Source organism: Callithrix jacchus, chromosome 14 (assembly GCF_049354715.1).
Source record: "Callithrix jacchus isolate 240 chromosome 14, calJac240_pri, whole genome shotgun sequence".
Taxonomy (NCBI): Eukaryota; Metazoa; Chordata; class Mammalia; order Primates; family Cebidae; genus Callithrix; species Callithrix jacchus.
In genome coordinates this window covers 27571074-27582333 of record NC_133515.1, presented here as the reverse complement: position 1 = coordinate 27582333, position 11260 = coordinate 27571074, and the positions used below count along the sequence as shown (strand labels likewise).

The window sequence follows — 11260 nt, the reverse complement described above, 5'->3', positions numbered from 1 at the left end:
AAACCAGGCTCAGTTCTAGGGTGGATTTGAGGACATTATTGGGGTGAGAGTCTGGGAAGGGACCCATGAACCAGAGAGGCTCTGACTTGAGAGGATCAGAAGGCCATGCTGCTGGAGGGAGAACAGGTCAAGTCAGGGGGCTGGAATCAGAGAGGGGATTCCTGAGGAAGAAGGGTGAGGGGATGGCGAATCTATTGTGTGACAGGTCAGGGGGCACAGAGAAAGGATCTGGAGGCTCTGGGTGTTTCTACCACCTGAAAATTCGTGTACTCACCAAAGAACTCATCTATTCCAACACTTGGGACCCCTTCCTGCTTCCTCATTCTGCCCAAGGTGTCACTGTAGTGAAGGGCCAGGGTCTCACCAGACACTTCCCAGGCTCCCCAGAGACCAAAGCTCTATTGTGCGCTGTCAGGCTCCACCTGCCCACCTGGAATTCCATCCATGGTCTCCTGCCAAGTGCTGCTCCCCACCACACCCTCATCACTTGTTCCCTCTTGATTTTCCCTGCAGTTGGCTGTGCGAGGGGAAGAGGACGACTGCTGCATTACATTGGATGGATTGGCTGTTCCACCATTGGCCACTAAAAATGGCAGCCTCTGTCAGGTGCAGTGGCTCACGTCTGTAATCCCAGCACTTTGGGAGACTGAAGCAGGAGGATCTCTTGAGCCCAAGAGTTTGAGACCAGCCTGAGCAACACAGAGATCCCCATCTCTACAAAAATTTTAAAAGAAAGAATGGTGGCTGGGAGCCGTGACTGACACCTATAATCCCAGCGCTTTGGGAGGCTGAGGAGAGCAGGTTGCTTGACCTCAGGAGTTCAAGACAAGCCTGGGAAACACAGTGAGACCCCACCTGATTAAAAAAAAAAAAAGATAAAAATAAATTTAAAAGAATTAACCAGGTGTGCGCCTATAATCCCAGTTACTCAGGAGGCTGAGGCAGAAGGATGACTTGGACCTGGGAAATGGAGACGGCAGTGAGTTGTGATCATGCCACTTACTGCACTCCAGCCTGGGCAACAGAAAAAGGCAGGCTTTCTTTAATGGAGCCATAATGACACTGTGCCTCCAGAGTAACTGTTGACAAAGTGCTAGCAGAATCGCCCGTCTGTAGCATGAATTCAGTCTATCAACAATACTAGTAACAGAAACACAAGGGTTCACATTTTATTTTTTTAGAGACAGGGTCTTGCTGTGTAGCCCAGGCTGGCCTCGAGCTCCTGAGCTCAAGTGATCCTCCAGCCTAAGCCTCCCGAGTAGCTGGGATTACAGGTGTGCTCCACCATGCCCAGCTGGGATCATGTTTATTCAACACATCCTTACTTGGCCTCTGAGACACCACCCTTTCTTGGTTCTTCTTTTACGTCACTGGCTCCTCCTTCCCCATATGTATTTCTGGTTTCTCTTCATTTTCCTGATGTCAAAATACTACAGGGCCCCAGGAGTCAGTCCTTCTCTGCCCTTGCTCACACTCCAGGTGACCTCATCCAGACTCATGGTTTTAAGATCAATCTCTCTATGCTGACTTACCCTAAATTTGTATCTCTAGTCCTGACCTGTCCCCTGAACTCCGGGTTTGAATATCCAACTGCCTACTTAACACCTTGACCTGGGCGTCAATATCCAAAATTAAACTTTTGTTTTTATCCCAGACCTGCTCCTTCTGCAGCCTTCCCTAGCTCAGTAAATGCTATCTTCACCTTCTCCATGCTCAGACCAAAACCAGAAAAGGACTCTTCCTTGAACGGTTTCGTTTACTCACAATTGACATTTAATATCCCAGCAAGGCTAGACATGGTGGCTCATGCCTGTAAGCCCAACACTTTGGGAGGCTGAGGCAGGAGGATCACTTGAGTACAAAAGTTTGAGGCCAGCCTGGGCAACATGGCAAAACCCCGTCTCTACAAAAAATACAAAAGTTAGCTGGGCTTGGTGGTGCTGGCATGTACACCCAACCACTTGGGGGGCTGAGGTGGGAGGATCCCCTGAGCCTGGGAGGTCGAGGCTGTAGTGAGCTGAGATCGCAACCACCGTACTCCAACCTGAGTGACAAGAGCAAGACCCTGTCTCAAAAAAAAAAAAATCAGCAAACCCTGTTGGCTCTACCTTCAAAATATACCTACCACTGCCCCTGCTGCCACTAATCCTAGCCACTGCAGTCTTGACCACGGCCTACCAGGCCTTGTGTGATCTGGCCCACTGCCACCTCAGTGGCTCCATCTCCTGCCACTGCCTTTTCCCTTGACCCCTGCCACAATGGCCTCAGACACTGCAAGCTCACTCTTGCCTTGAGTGCATTGCTGTCTTCTTGGCCTGGAATTCTCTCCCCCAAACACTCACAAAGCTGGCTCTTCTGTTTCCTTCTGATCTCTGCTCAGACGTCACCCCTCAGCGAGGCCTCCCCACACTACTCTAAGACAGGCAAGTCTTCCCACATTCCACATTCTAGATTCTTCCTCTTTGCATTTTTTTCATATTATGTGTGTATGTGTACATGTACACATTAGTGCACATATATAAAAATAAAATATCACATATTACTTGGTTTCTTTTTCTTTATTCCTTTTTTTTTTTTTTTTTTTTTGAGATAGAGTCTCACTCTGTCATCCAGGCTGGAGTGGAGTGGTGTGATCTCAGCAGCTCACTGCAACTTCCACCTCCCGGATTCAAGCGACTCTCCTGCCTCAGCCTCCCAAGTAGCTGGGATTATAGATGTCTGCTACAGTGCCTGGCTAATTTTTGTATTTTTAGCAGAGACAGGGTTTTGCCATATTGGTCAATCTGGTCTTGGACTCCTGACTTCAGGTGATCTGCCCACCTTGGCCTCCCAAAGTGCTGGGATTACAGGTGTGAGACACCTGGCCTGGCCTTTTTTTGTTTTGTTTCGTTTGAGACAGGGTCTTGTGCTCTGGTGTGATCATGGCTCACTGCAGCCTCCATCTCCCAGGCTCAAACCATCCTCCAGCCTCAGCCTCTTGAGTAAATGGAACTACAGGTGCGTGCCACAATGCCTGGCTAATTTTTAAATTTTTTTTAGATATGGAGGTCTCACTATATTGCCCAGACTGTTTTTGAATTCCTGGGCTCGAGCGATTCTTTTGTCTTAGCCTCCCAAAGTGCTGGGATTACAGGCATGAGTCACCACGCTTCCTGGTTATTTATTATGTCCCTCTTCTCTCTAGACTATAAAAACTCCAAGAGGATGAAGAATTTGCCTGAATTGTTTCCTGCTAGAACCTAGCAGGTAGAATAGTGTCTGGTACATAGTTCCTGTTAAAAGAAAAGCTTCAGCTGAATTAAATTTAAAAGCTGAGCAGGCCGGGCGCTCACAAGGTCAGCATATCTTGCTGCCAGGATGAAGGTGATTACTTGTCTCAGAGTTGCAGGTAATCTTGGCATTTGTGCCAAATATTGCTGACCAGGACAGGCTTAGCTGTGTACAGCTGGTCCAGCCTCCTCCAGCAACCACCTGGATGTTCATAGCTGTCTACACCTTCCTCCTACCTCATCTTACCTGTCACTGCCCCCAGGGTCCCAGTTCCCCCTCCTCCCCACCCTGCCTCCATTCCTGCCCTCGGATCTCCTTGTCCCTTCTTGCTTGTCTGTCCCCTTCTGGGAGAGACCACCTCTCTTTGTTTCCTCTGGTCAAAGCCTGACTGTCTTTCTTTGCCTTTACATGCCTTCACTTCCTTCCTGTTGGGATCAGAAGATTAGAACCCAGGATTTGTGACTATCGTTATAATTTTTTTTTTTGAAATTGGGTCTTTCTCTTGTCATCCAGGTTGGAGTGCAGTGGCATGAACATGGCTTACTGCAGCCTTGATTTCCTGGGGTTAAGTGATCCACCTGCTTCAGCCTCCCATGTAGCTGGGGCCACGGGCATGTACTACTATGCCTGGCTAATTTTTAAATTTTTCTTTTGTAGAGACAGGGTTTCATTTTGTTGCCCAGGCTGGTATCGAACTTTTGGGCTAAAGCAATCCTTCCACTTCAGCCTCCCAAAGTGCTGGGATTACAGATGTGAGCCACTGTGCCCAGTTGTGGCCTGGATTATAACGGTGATCTCTAGTACACACAAATGTCATAGAAAAGACTGAAATAAAATAATGTAATAAACATGGTGATCTCTGGGTTCTGAGTGATTGGTAATTTTTTTTCCTTTCTGCTTTCTAAACCAGGAAAGTGGCTGTGGAGTGCATCTTGGGGTGGAGCTATTGACTAGTGTTGGCCTTGGGGAGACAGGGATGGGGAGGTGGAATGCTCTGTGGCGTCATGCCATGTGTACATGTGTAATGTACAAATTGCCTTTGCCCCTTACTCTGTGACCTTGGGGAAATGAGTTAACACTGAGTTCTAAATTTACTAAATTATGTGGCCTCAGGAAACTAACCTAGCCTCTTTAAGCCTCATCTATTCAACAGCTTTAGTGTCTAGGAAATGTTAAATTAAGTTTATCTTGAAGCTGCCTCCTTGCGTATTTTAATTGGCCTAAAGGTCTCTCTGTACATCATGAACTGTAGCCTAAATGGTAGTGTAAACAGACTAATCCACTCTTGTGCCAATCACTGAGTTTTGGCCAATCAAATGTGGCCAACTCTTCAAACTGTGTTCAAATAAAGCAAATGTGAAGCTGTAACCAATCCGGCTGTTTCTGTACCTCACTTTCATTTTGTTTGTCACTTTCTTTTATCTGTCTATAAATCTTCTACCTCGTGGCTACACTGTAGTCTCTGGGCCTACTCTGGCTCGGGAGACTGCCTGATTCACGAATCATTCTTGGATCAGCTTTTTTTTTATAGAGACAAGATTTCACCATGTTGGTCAGGCTGGTCTCTAGCTCCAGACCTTGTGATCCACCTGCCTCAGCCTCCCAAAGTGCTGGGATTACAGGCATGAGCCACCATGCCCTGCCATACTTTTTTTTTTTTTTGAGACAGGGTCTCGTTCAGTTGTCCTGGCTGGAGTGTGGTAGTGTGATCATGGCTCGCTGCAGCCTCAAATTCCCACCTCTGCCTCCCGAACGTCTGGGACTACAGATGCAAAAGCCACCACACCCAGCTAATTATGTACGTAATAGAAATGGGATCTTGGCCAGCATGGTGTCTCACACCTGTAATGCAGCACTTTGGGAGGCTGAGGAGGGAGGATCACTTGAGGTCAGGAGTTCAAGACCACCCTGACCAACATGGTGAAACCCTGTCTCTACTAAATACAAAAAATTAGTAGGGTGTGGTGGTGCATGCCTGTAATCCCAACTACTCAGGAGGCTGAGGAAGGAGAATTGCTTGAACCTGGGAGGCAGAGGTTGCAGTGAGCTGAGATTACGTCACTGCACTCCAGCCTGAGCAACAGAGTAAGACTCTATCTCTTTTATTTTTTTTATTTTTGTTTTTATAAGACTCTATCTCAAAAAAAGAAAATTAAAAACAAATAAATAAAAGAAATTAGGTCTCATTCTGTTGCTCAGGCTGGTCTTGAGCTCCTTGGCTCAAGTGATTCTCCTGCCTCGGCTTCCCAAAATGCTGGGATTACAGGCATGCGCCACTGTACCCAGCCCACGTAGACTGCTTTTGATGTTTGTAACAGAGTTCCATGTTGATGCCAGCCTTTTCTGGGTGGGGTTTTATTCTGCCTGATTTGCGTGTCAGCTTGACAGCCACTGCCATCTCACTGCCAGATACAATAGGATAAAATGTCATAGTCATTACCGGCAGCAGATGATTAAGATGGTGACTAATTGGGTGTCTGTGCAAGGGAGAGGTAGAAGATGAAGATAATTCCCAGGTTTCAAGCCTGGGAGGTGCAAGAATGATGAGGTCAATTTGGAGCACTGAATCTTGGGGCCAGCATGGGTGAGACAACAGTTCCTCAGGCAGGTGGAAGTGTGGGGCTGAAGGTCAGGGAGAGGTCGGCAGGGGTTTACAGATACCCACAGAGATGTAATCACTGAATCTGTGTAGAGAAAAAAGAGCAGAAGGCTAAGGATTCCACATTTGGGAACATCTCTGTTTACTCATATAGCCAAAATAAATTCCAGGAGAGAGTCATTTAGACCAGATTCTCAAACAGACCATGTTTTCTCCTAGGTCCCACGTGGCTCCTCTAGCATGGAGGCTAGGGCGGCAGGCAGGATGGCAGTGGGGTTGAAGCAGGAAAGGTGGTGAAACAGACTTCTCAAACACCAAACGAGGAAGGAAGGGGTGATTTATTCGGCTGGGAGCAAGGCGGCATAGCTGCCTGACAGCCAAGCTCGAAATACAATGCCTCCTGGAAAGATTCCTCCACACCATGCCTGCGATCTATAGGAAGGCGATTAAGGTGGTGCCCGGTCTGCCAGCCTTTACTTCTCCTATTGAAACTCAGTGTGGAAGTCAAGGGGAGATGGTCTCAGATGCTTAGGTCTCCCTCTTCAGGGTCTGGATCTCACTTTCACAACAGGTCTCAAATTTAGTTTCTTGATGTTATTCCCAAATAGGATTATCTCATACCTACAGTCACACGCAGAGAGGTCCTGTCCGCTCCCTCATCCCATCCAGTGGCAGTGAGCATCAGGTTTCTTTTGGACATCGGCTTCTACCCAGGAGCTGGGTCGGGTCCCTTTTCTAGGGATTGTCCTTCTCCATCTCTGTCACCGTGGGAGCCACCGTGTGTGTCTCCACTGTCCTTGCCACACTGTTGGTCCTTCTTGGGACAGGGGCCTGTTCCCACACCAATCATAGTGCTGTACGCCTCTTGCCAAAATTAATTGGTAGACTGGGACACCTGACTCAAAACGGACCAATGTGTCACTTAACAGGGGCCAATGTGTCACTCTCCCAGGGTTTTTTGCCTCATGTTTGAGAGTCAAATATATTTCTTTATGTAAAACTTCAACAACAAAAAGGTGGCAGAAATCAATGGATATTTCCTCTCTGGAATCCACTAACATGCTGGTGAAGGAATTTGTAAATAGAAATGCATAAGAACAAAGAGAACTTGTGAAGAGACATAGCCACATGATTTTGGAAGCTAGAAATCAGTGATCACTGAGAAGACCTGAGAATGCTGGATACTGTCAGCTGCAGGAAAAACCAAATGGCAATCCATTCACACCACAGAACTCCCTAAAAGATACCACCGGGGCCGGGCGTGGTGGCTCAAGCCTGTAATCCCAGCACATTGGGAGGCCAAGGCGAGTGGATCACGAGGTCGAAAGATCGAGACCAACCTGGTCAACATGGTGAAACCCCGTCTCTACTAAAAATACAAAAAATTAGCTGGGCATGGTGGCGCGTGCCTGTAATCCCAGCTACTCGGGAGGCTGAGGCAGGAGAATTGCCTGAACCTAGGAGGCGGAGGTTGCGGTGAGCCGAGATCGCACCATTGCACTCCAGCCTGGGTAACAAAAGCGAAACTCTGTCTCAAAAAAAAATTGTTAAAACACTCACACTGGGGATCTCAGACTCTCTGTACTCTCCCTCCAGCCCATCCTCGCTAGCTCCGCCTGCGGTGCGTGCTCCCGCCTCTAACTCAAAATGCCTGTCTGGGGCGGTGGAAACAAGTGTGGGGCCTGCAGGAGGACCGTGTACCACGCAGAAGAGGTGCAGTGTGATGGCAGGAGCTTCCACCGCTGCTGCTTTCTCTGCATGGTTTGCAGGAAAAAATTAGATAGCACAACAGTGGCAATTCATGATGAAGAGAGCTACTGCAAATCCTGCTATGGAAAGAAGTATGGGCCAAACAGCTACGGTTACGGCCAGAGCGCTGGCACGCTTAACATGGACCGTGGCGAGAGGCTGGGCATCAAACTAGAGAGTGTTCAGCCTCACAGGCATACAACAAATCCAAACACTTCTAAATTTGCTCAGAAATATGGAGGTGCAGAGAAGTGTTCCAGATGTGGGGATTCTGTATATGCTGCCGAGAAGATCATTGGAGCTGGAAAGCCCTGGCACAAAAACTGTTTCCGATGCGCAAAGTGTGGGAAGAGTCTTGAATCAACAACTCTGACTGAAAAAGAAGATGAAATCTATTGTAAAGGATGCTATGCAAAGAACTTTGGGCCCAAGGGATTTGGCTACGGCCAAGGAGCAGGGGCTCTTGTTCATGCCCAGTAAGGTGTAAACCCAGAACTCATCATCACACACTGAGAATCTCTTCATAATCTAGGCACAGATAAATCTTTAACCCTAAACTACTGTGAAATTCTACCAGCATTAAGTACTGTGTATTACGCTGTACTCGGATAGGATGACTAACTCCTAGGAAGAGAGCACTGTGTCGTATCCTTTTGCTTTGTTCACCAGCATTTTGGGGGAACATTTCTTTTACGTTTTAAATAAAACTTCAGCTCCAAAAAAAAAAAAAAAAAACACGTGCACTGAATGACGAGACCTCCCAAACAGGCTTTGTGTGAGCAACATGGTTGTTTATTCACCTGGGTTCGGGTGGGCTGAGGCCAAAAAGGGAGTCAGCAAAGGGTGGTAAAATAGGAGTTGGTTTTATAGGTTTGGGGTGGGCAGTGGAAGGTTATAGTTTAGGGCCATTTTTGCAAGCTGGGAGGGGGTTGTACTGTGTGGAGTCACGAGGTTGACCAAGGTGGGTTAGAAAGTCCAATGGGCTTATTAATAGGGGCGGGAATAAGGAACAATAGAGAATGTCTTCAAGTTACGTAGGCACCTCAGGGGTTGATCATTTCTTTCTCTTTTCATGGTCTTACAGTTACTTTAGATTTTCCAGGAACTCATCTGGAGGGCCCGTTCAGGTCACTGAGGTTAAGATGGTGTCCATGGGGCGGTCAGTCAGCCTAAAAGTCCTTACATAAATTAATTAATGATTTAAAAAATTAGCCAAGTGGTGGCAGATATCTGTAGACCCACCTACTTGGGAGGCTGAGACAGGAGAATCACCTGGACCTGGGAGTAGAGGTTGCAGTGAGCTGAGAGTGTGCCACTGCACTCCAGCCTGGGCAACAGAGCAAGGCTCAATCTCAAAAAAAAGAAATAGGAAAGGAAAGGAAATACGATGTGGGGCCACATGCAGTGGCTCAAATCTATAAGCCAAGCTTTTGGGAGGCTGAGGCAGGAGGACTGCTTGAGTCCAGGAGTGTGAGACCAGCCTATGCAACATAGTGAGAAGACCCCAATTATACAATCAATGAATTAATCAATCAATAAATACCACATGGGGTCAGGAACAAGCAGGTGGTGAGGGAGGAGAGCCTTATCACCCTTAAGCATCTAAAATCACCTCCCCCTTGACTTCCACCCTACATTTTAATAGGAGGAATAAAGGCTGGCAGACCAGGAGACACCTTAAACGCCCTCCTATAGATCGCAGGCATGGTGTGGAGGAATCTTTTCAGAAGGCATTGTTTTTACTTAAACAAGATCAAACCCCCACCCCACGCCTACTCTTGGTCTACTTGGTCTACTCCATGGACCAAGACCCTTTCACATGTAATTTCTAAAGCTGTAAACCCAGTTGTAAGCCTATATAAGGGCAGGACTTCTCTCTGTTAGACGAGCTTGGCTGTTGAGCAGCTATGCCGCCTTGCTCCTGGCCAAATGAGTCACCCATTCCTTCACAGTTCAGTGTTCGAGAGGTTCGGTTCCTGCTGCCATTCCTGCTTCAGTGCTACAGGGAGGCAACTTTGAGAAGCAGAGTCTGGAGGGAAACTGGAGATGAGTGGCAGAGCAAAGCACAGGTATCCAGGCTCGACCTGTCCATTCGGTCATGTGCCTGGACTCTGGGATGAACCAAGATTTCTTTAGAAGGCCCCAAACCCTGCTTCACCAGCCACTCTCTTGGGGCACGCACAACACTCTAAGTCTTCATTAGTAAGGGCATTTCTCCAGGCACTGGGAAGAAGTTTCCGAGTTAATGTGGCCTGGAAGAACTTTGGAGAGGCAAAAACTCTTTTTTTCTTTTTTTTTTTCTTTTCAGTGGGGAGGAGGGGGGAAAAGGGAGGGGGAAAGAACTCTTCCCTGAACTGCCAGTGAGAATGTGTAACTAGATGGGCCTCTCTGGCAGGCAACTTGGTAATACACACAAAACACTTAGAGAATTTACATTCCCTTTGACACTGCAATTCTTCCAGAAATCTCTATTGAAGAAATAGTTAAGGATCCTAGCAAACTGTTTGTACTAGCAAAAAAATTAGAAATGGCCTTACTATCTAACAATAGAGAATTTGCCATTACATTCATATGATGGAATTACATTCAGCGGGCAACATCCACTGCGTTAGTTTTAAAGCAAATTTTGAGTGGGTGTGCCAATAAGTAAATTTATTTATTTTTATTTATTTATTTTTTTTTGAGACGGAGTTTCGCTCTTGTTACCCAAGCTGGAGTGCAATGGCACGATCTCGGCTAACCTCAACCTCCGCCTCCTAGGTTCAGGCAATTGTCCTGCCTCAGCCTCCTGAGTAGCTAGGATTACAGGTGCTCGCCACCATGCCCAGCTAATTTTTGTATTTTTAGTAGAGACGGGGTTTCACCATGTTGACCAGGATGGTCTAGATCTCTTGACCTCGTGATCCACCCGCCTCAGCCTCCCAAAGTGCTGGGATTACAGGCTTGAGCCACCGCCCGGCAAGTAAATTTATTTTCACTATGGAGTAACCATTTTGGTTTTCAAGAAAAAAAGTAAAAAACAAAATTAAATTTGATTTTTTTTGTTTTGATTCAGAACAAAATTAATTTGATCTGAATTCCTCCACTCAGAGATAATTCACGATTGACATTTAGTGACTATCATTCCAGATGTTTCTATGTAAATATACATACAAGAATGAGAATGAAAGATTGGCCGGGCGCGGTGGCGCTGAGGCAGGAGAATTGCCTGAACCCAGGAGGCGGAGGTTGCGGTGAGCCAAGATCGCGCCATTGCGCTCCAGCCTGGGTAACAAGAGCGAAACTCCGTCTCAAAAAAAAAAAAAAGAAAGAAAGATTGAGGGCCGGGCGTGGTGACTCACGCCTGTAACCCCAGCTACTTGGGAGGCTGAGGCCGGAGAATCGCTTGAACTGGGAGGCAGAGGTTTCGCCACTGCAGCCTGTGCAACAGAGCAAGACTCTGTCTCAGAAAAAAAAAAAAAAAAAGGAAAAGAAACAAAGAAAGATTGCGTGTGTTTGTGTGTGTGCGCACATCTCACACACACTCTGTAAAGTGTAAAGTGACACTTTACAGAGAAATACTTTACAGAGAATGGGAAAACCCATAACAGCATTACCAAAAAATGACATCATATTTTCTTTTCTTTTTACTTTTTTTTTTTT

At 46.9% G+C, this 11260-nt stretch overlaps 1 pseudogene; it reads left to right on the top strand.

The window, feature by feature from the left end:
- The first annotated feature begins 7463 nt into the window (after window positions 1-7463).
- On the top strand, window positions 7464-8301 carry LOC100413009 (cysteine and glycine-rich protein 2 pseudogene; annotated as a pseudogene).
- Window positions 8302-11260: the final 2959 nt, after the last annotated feature.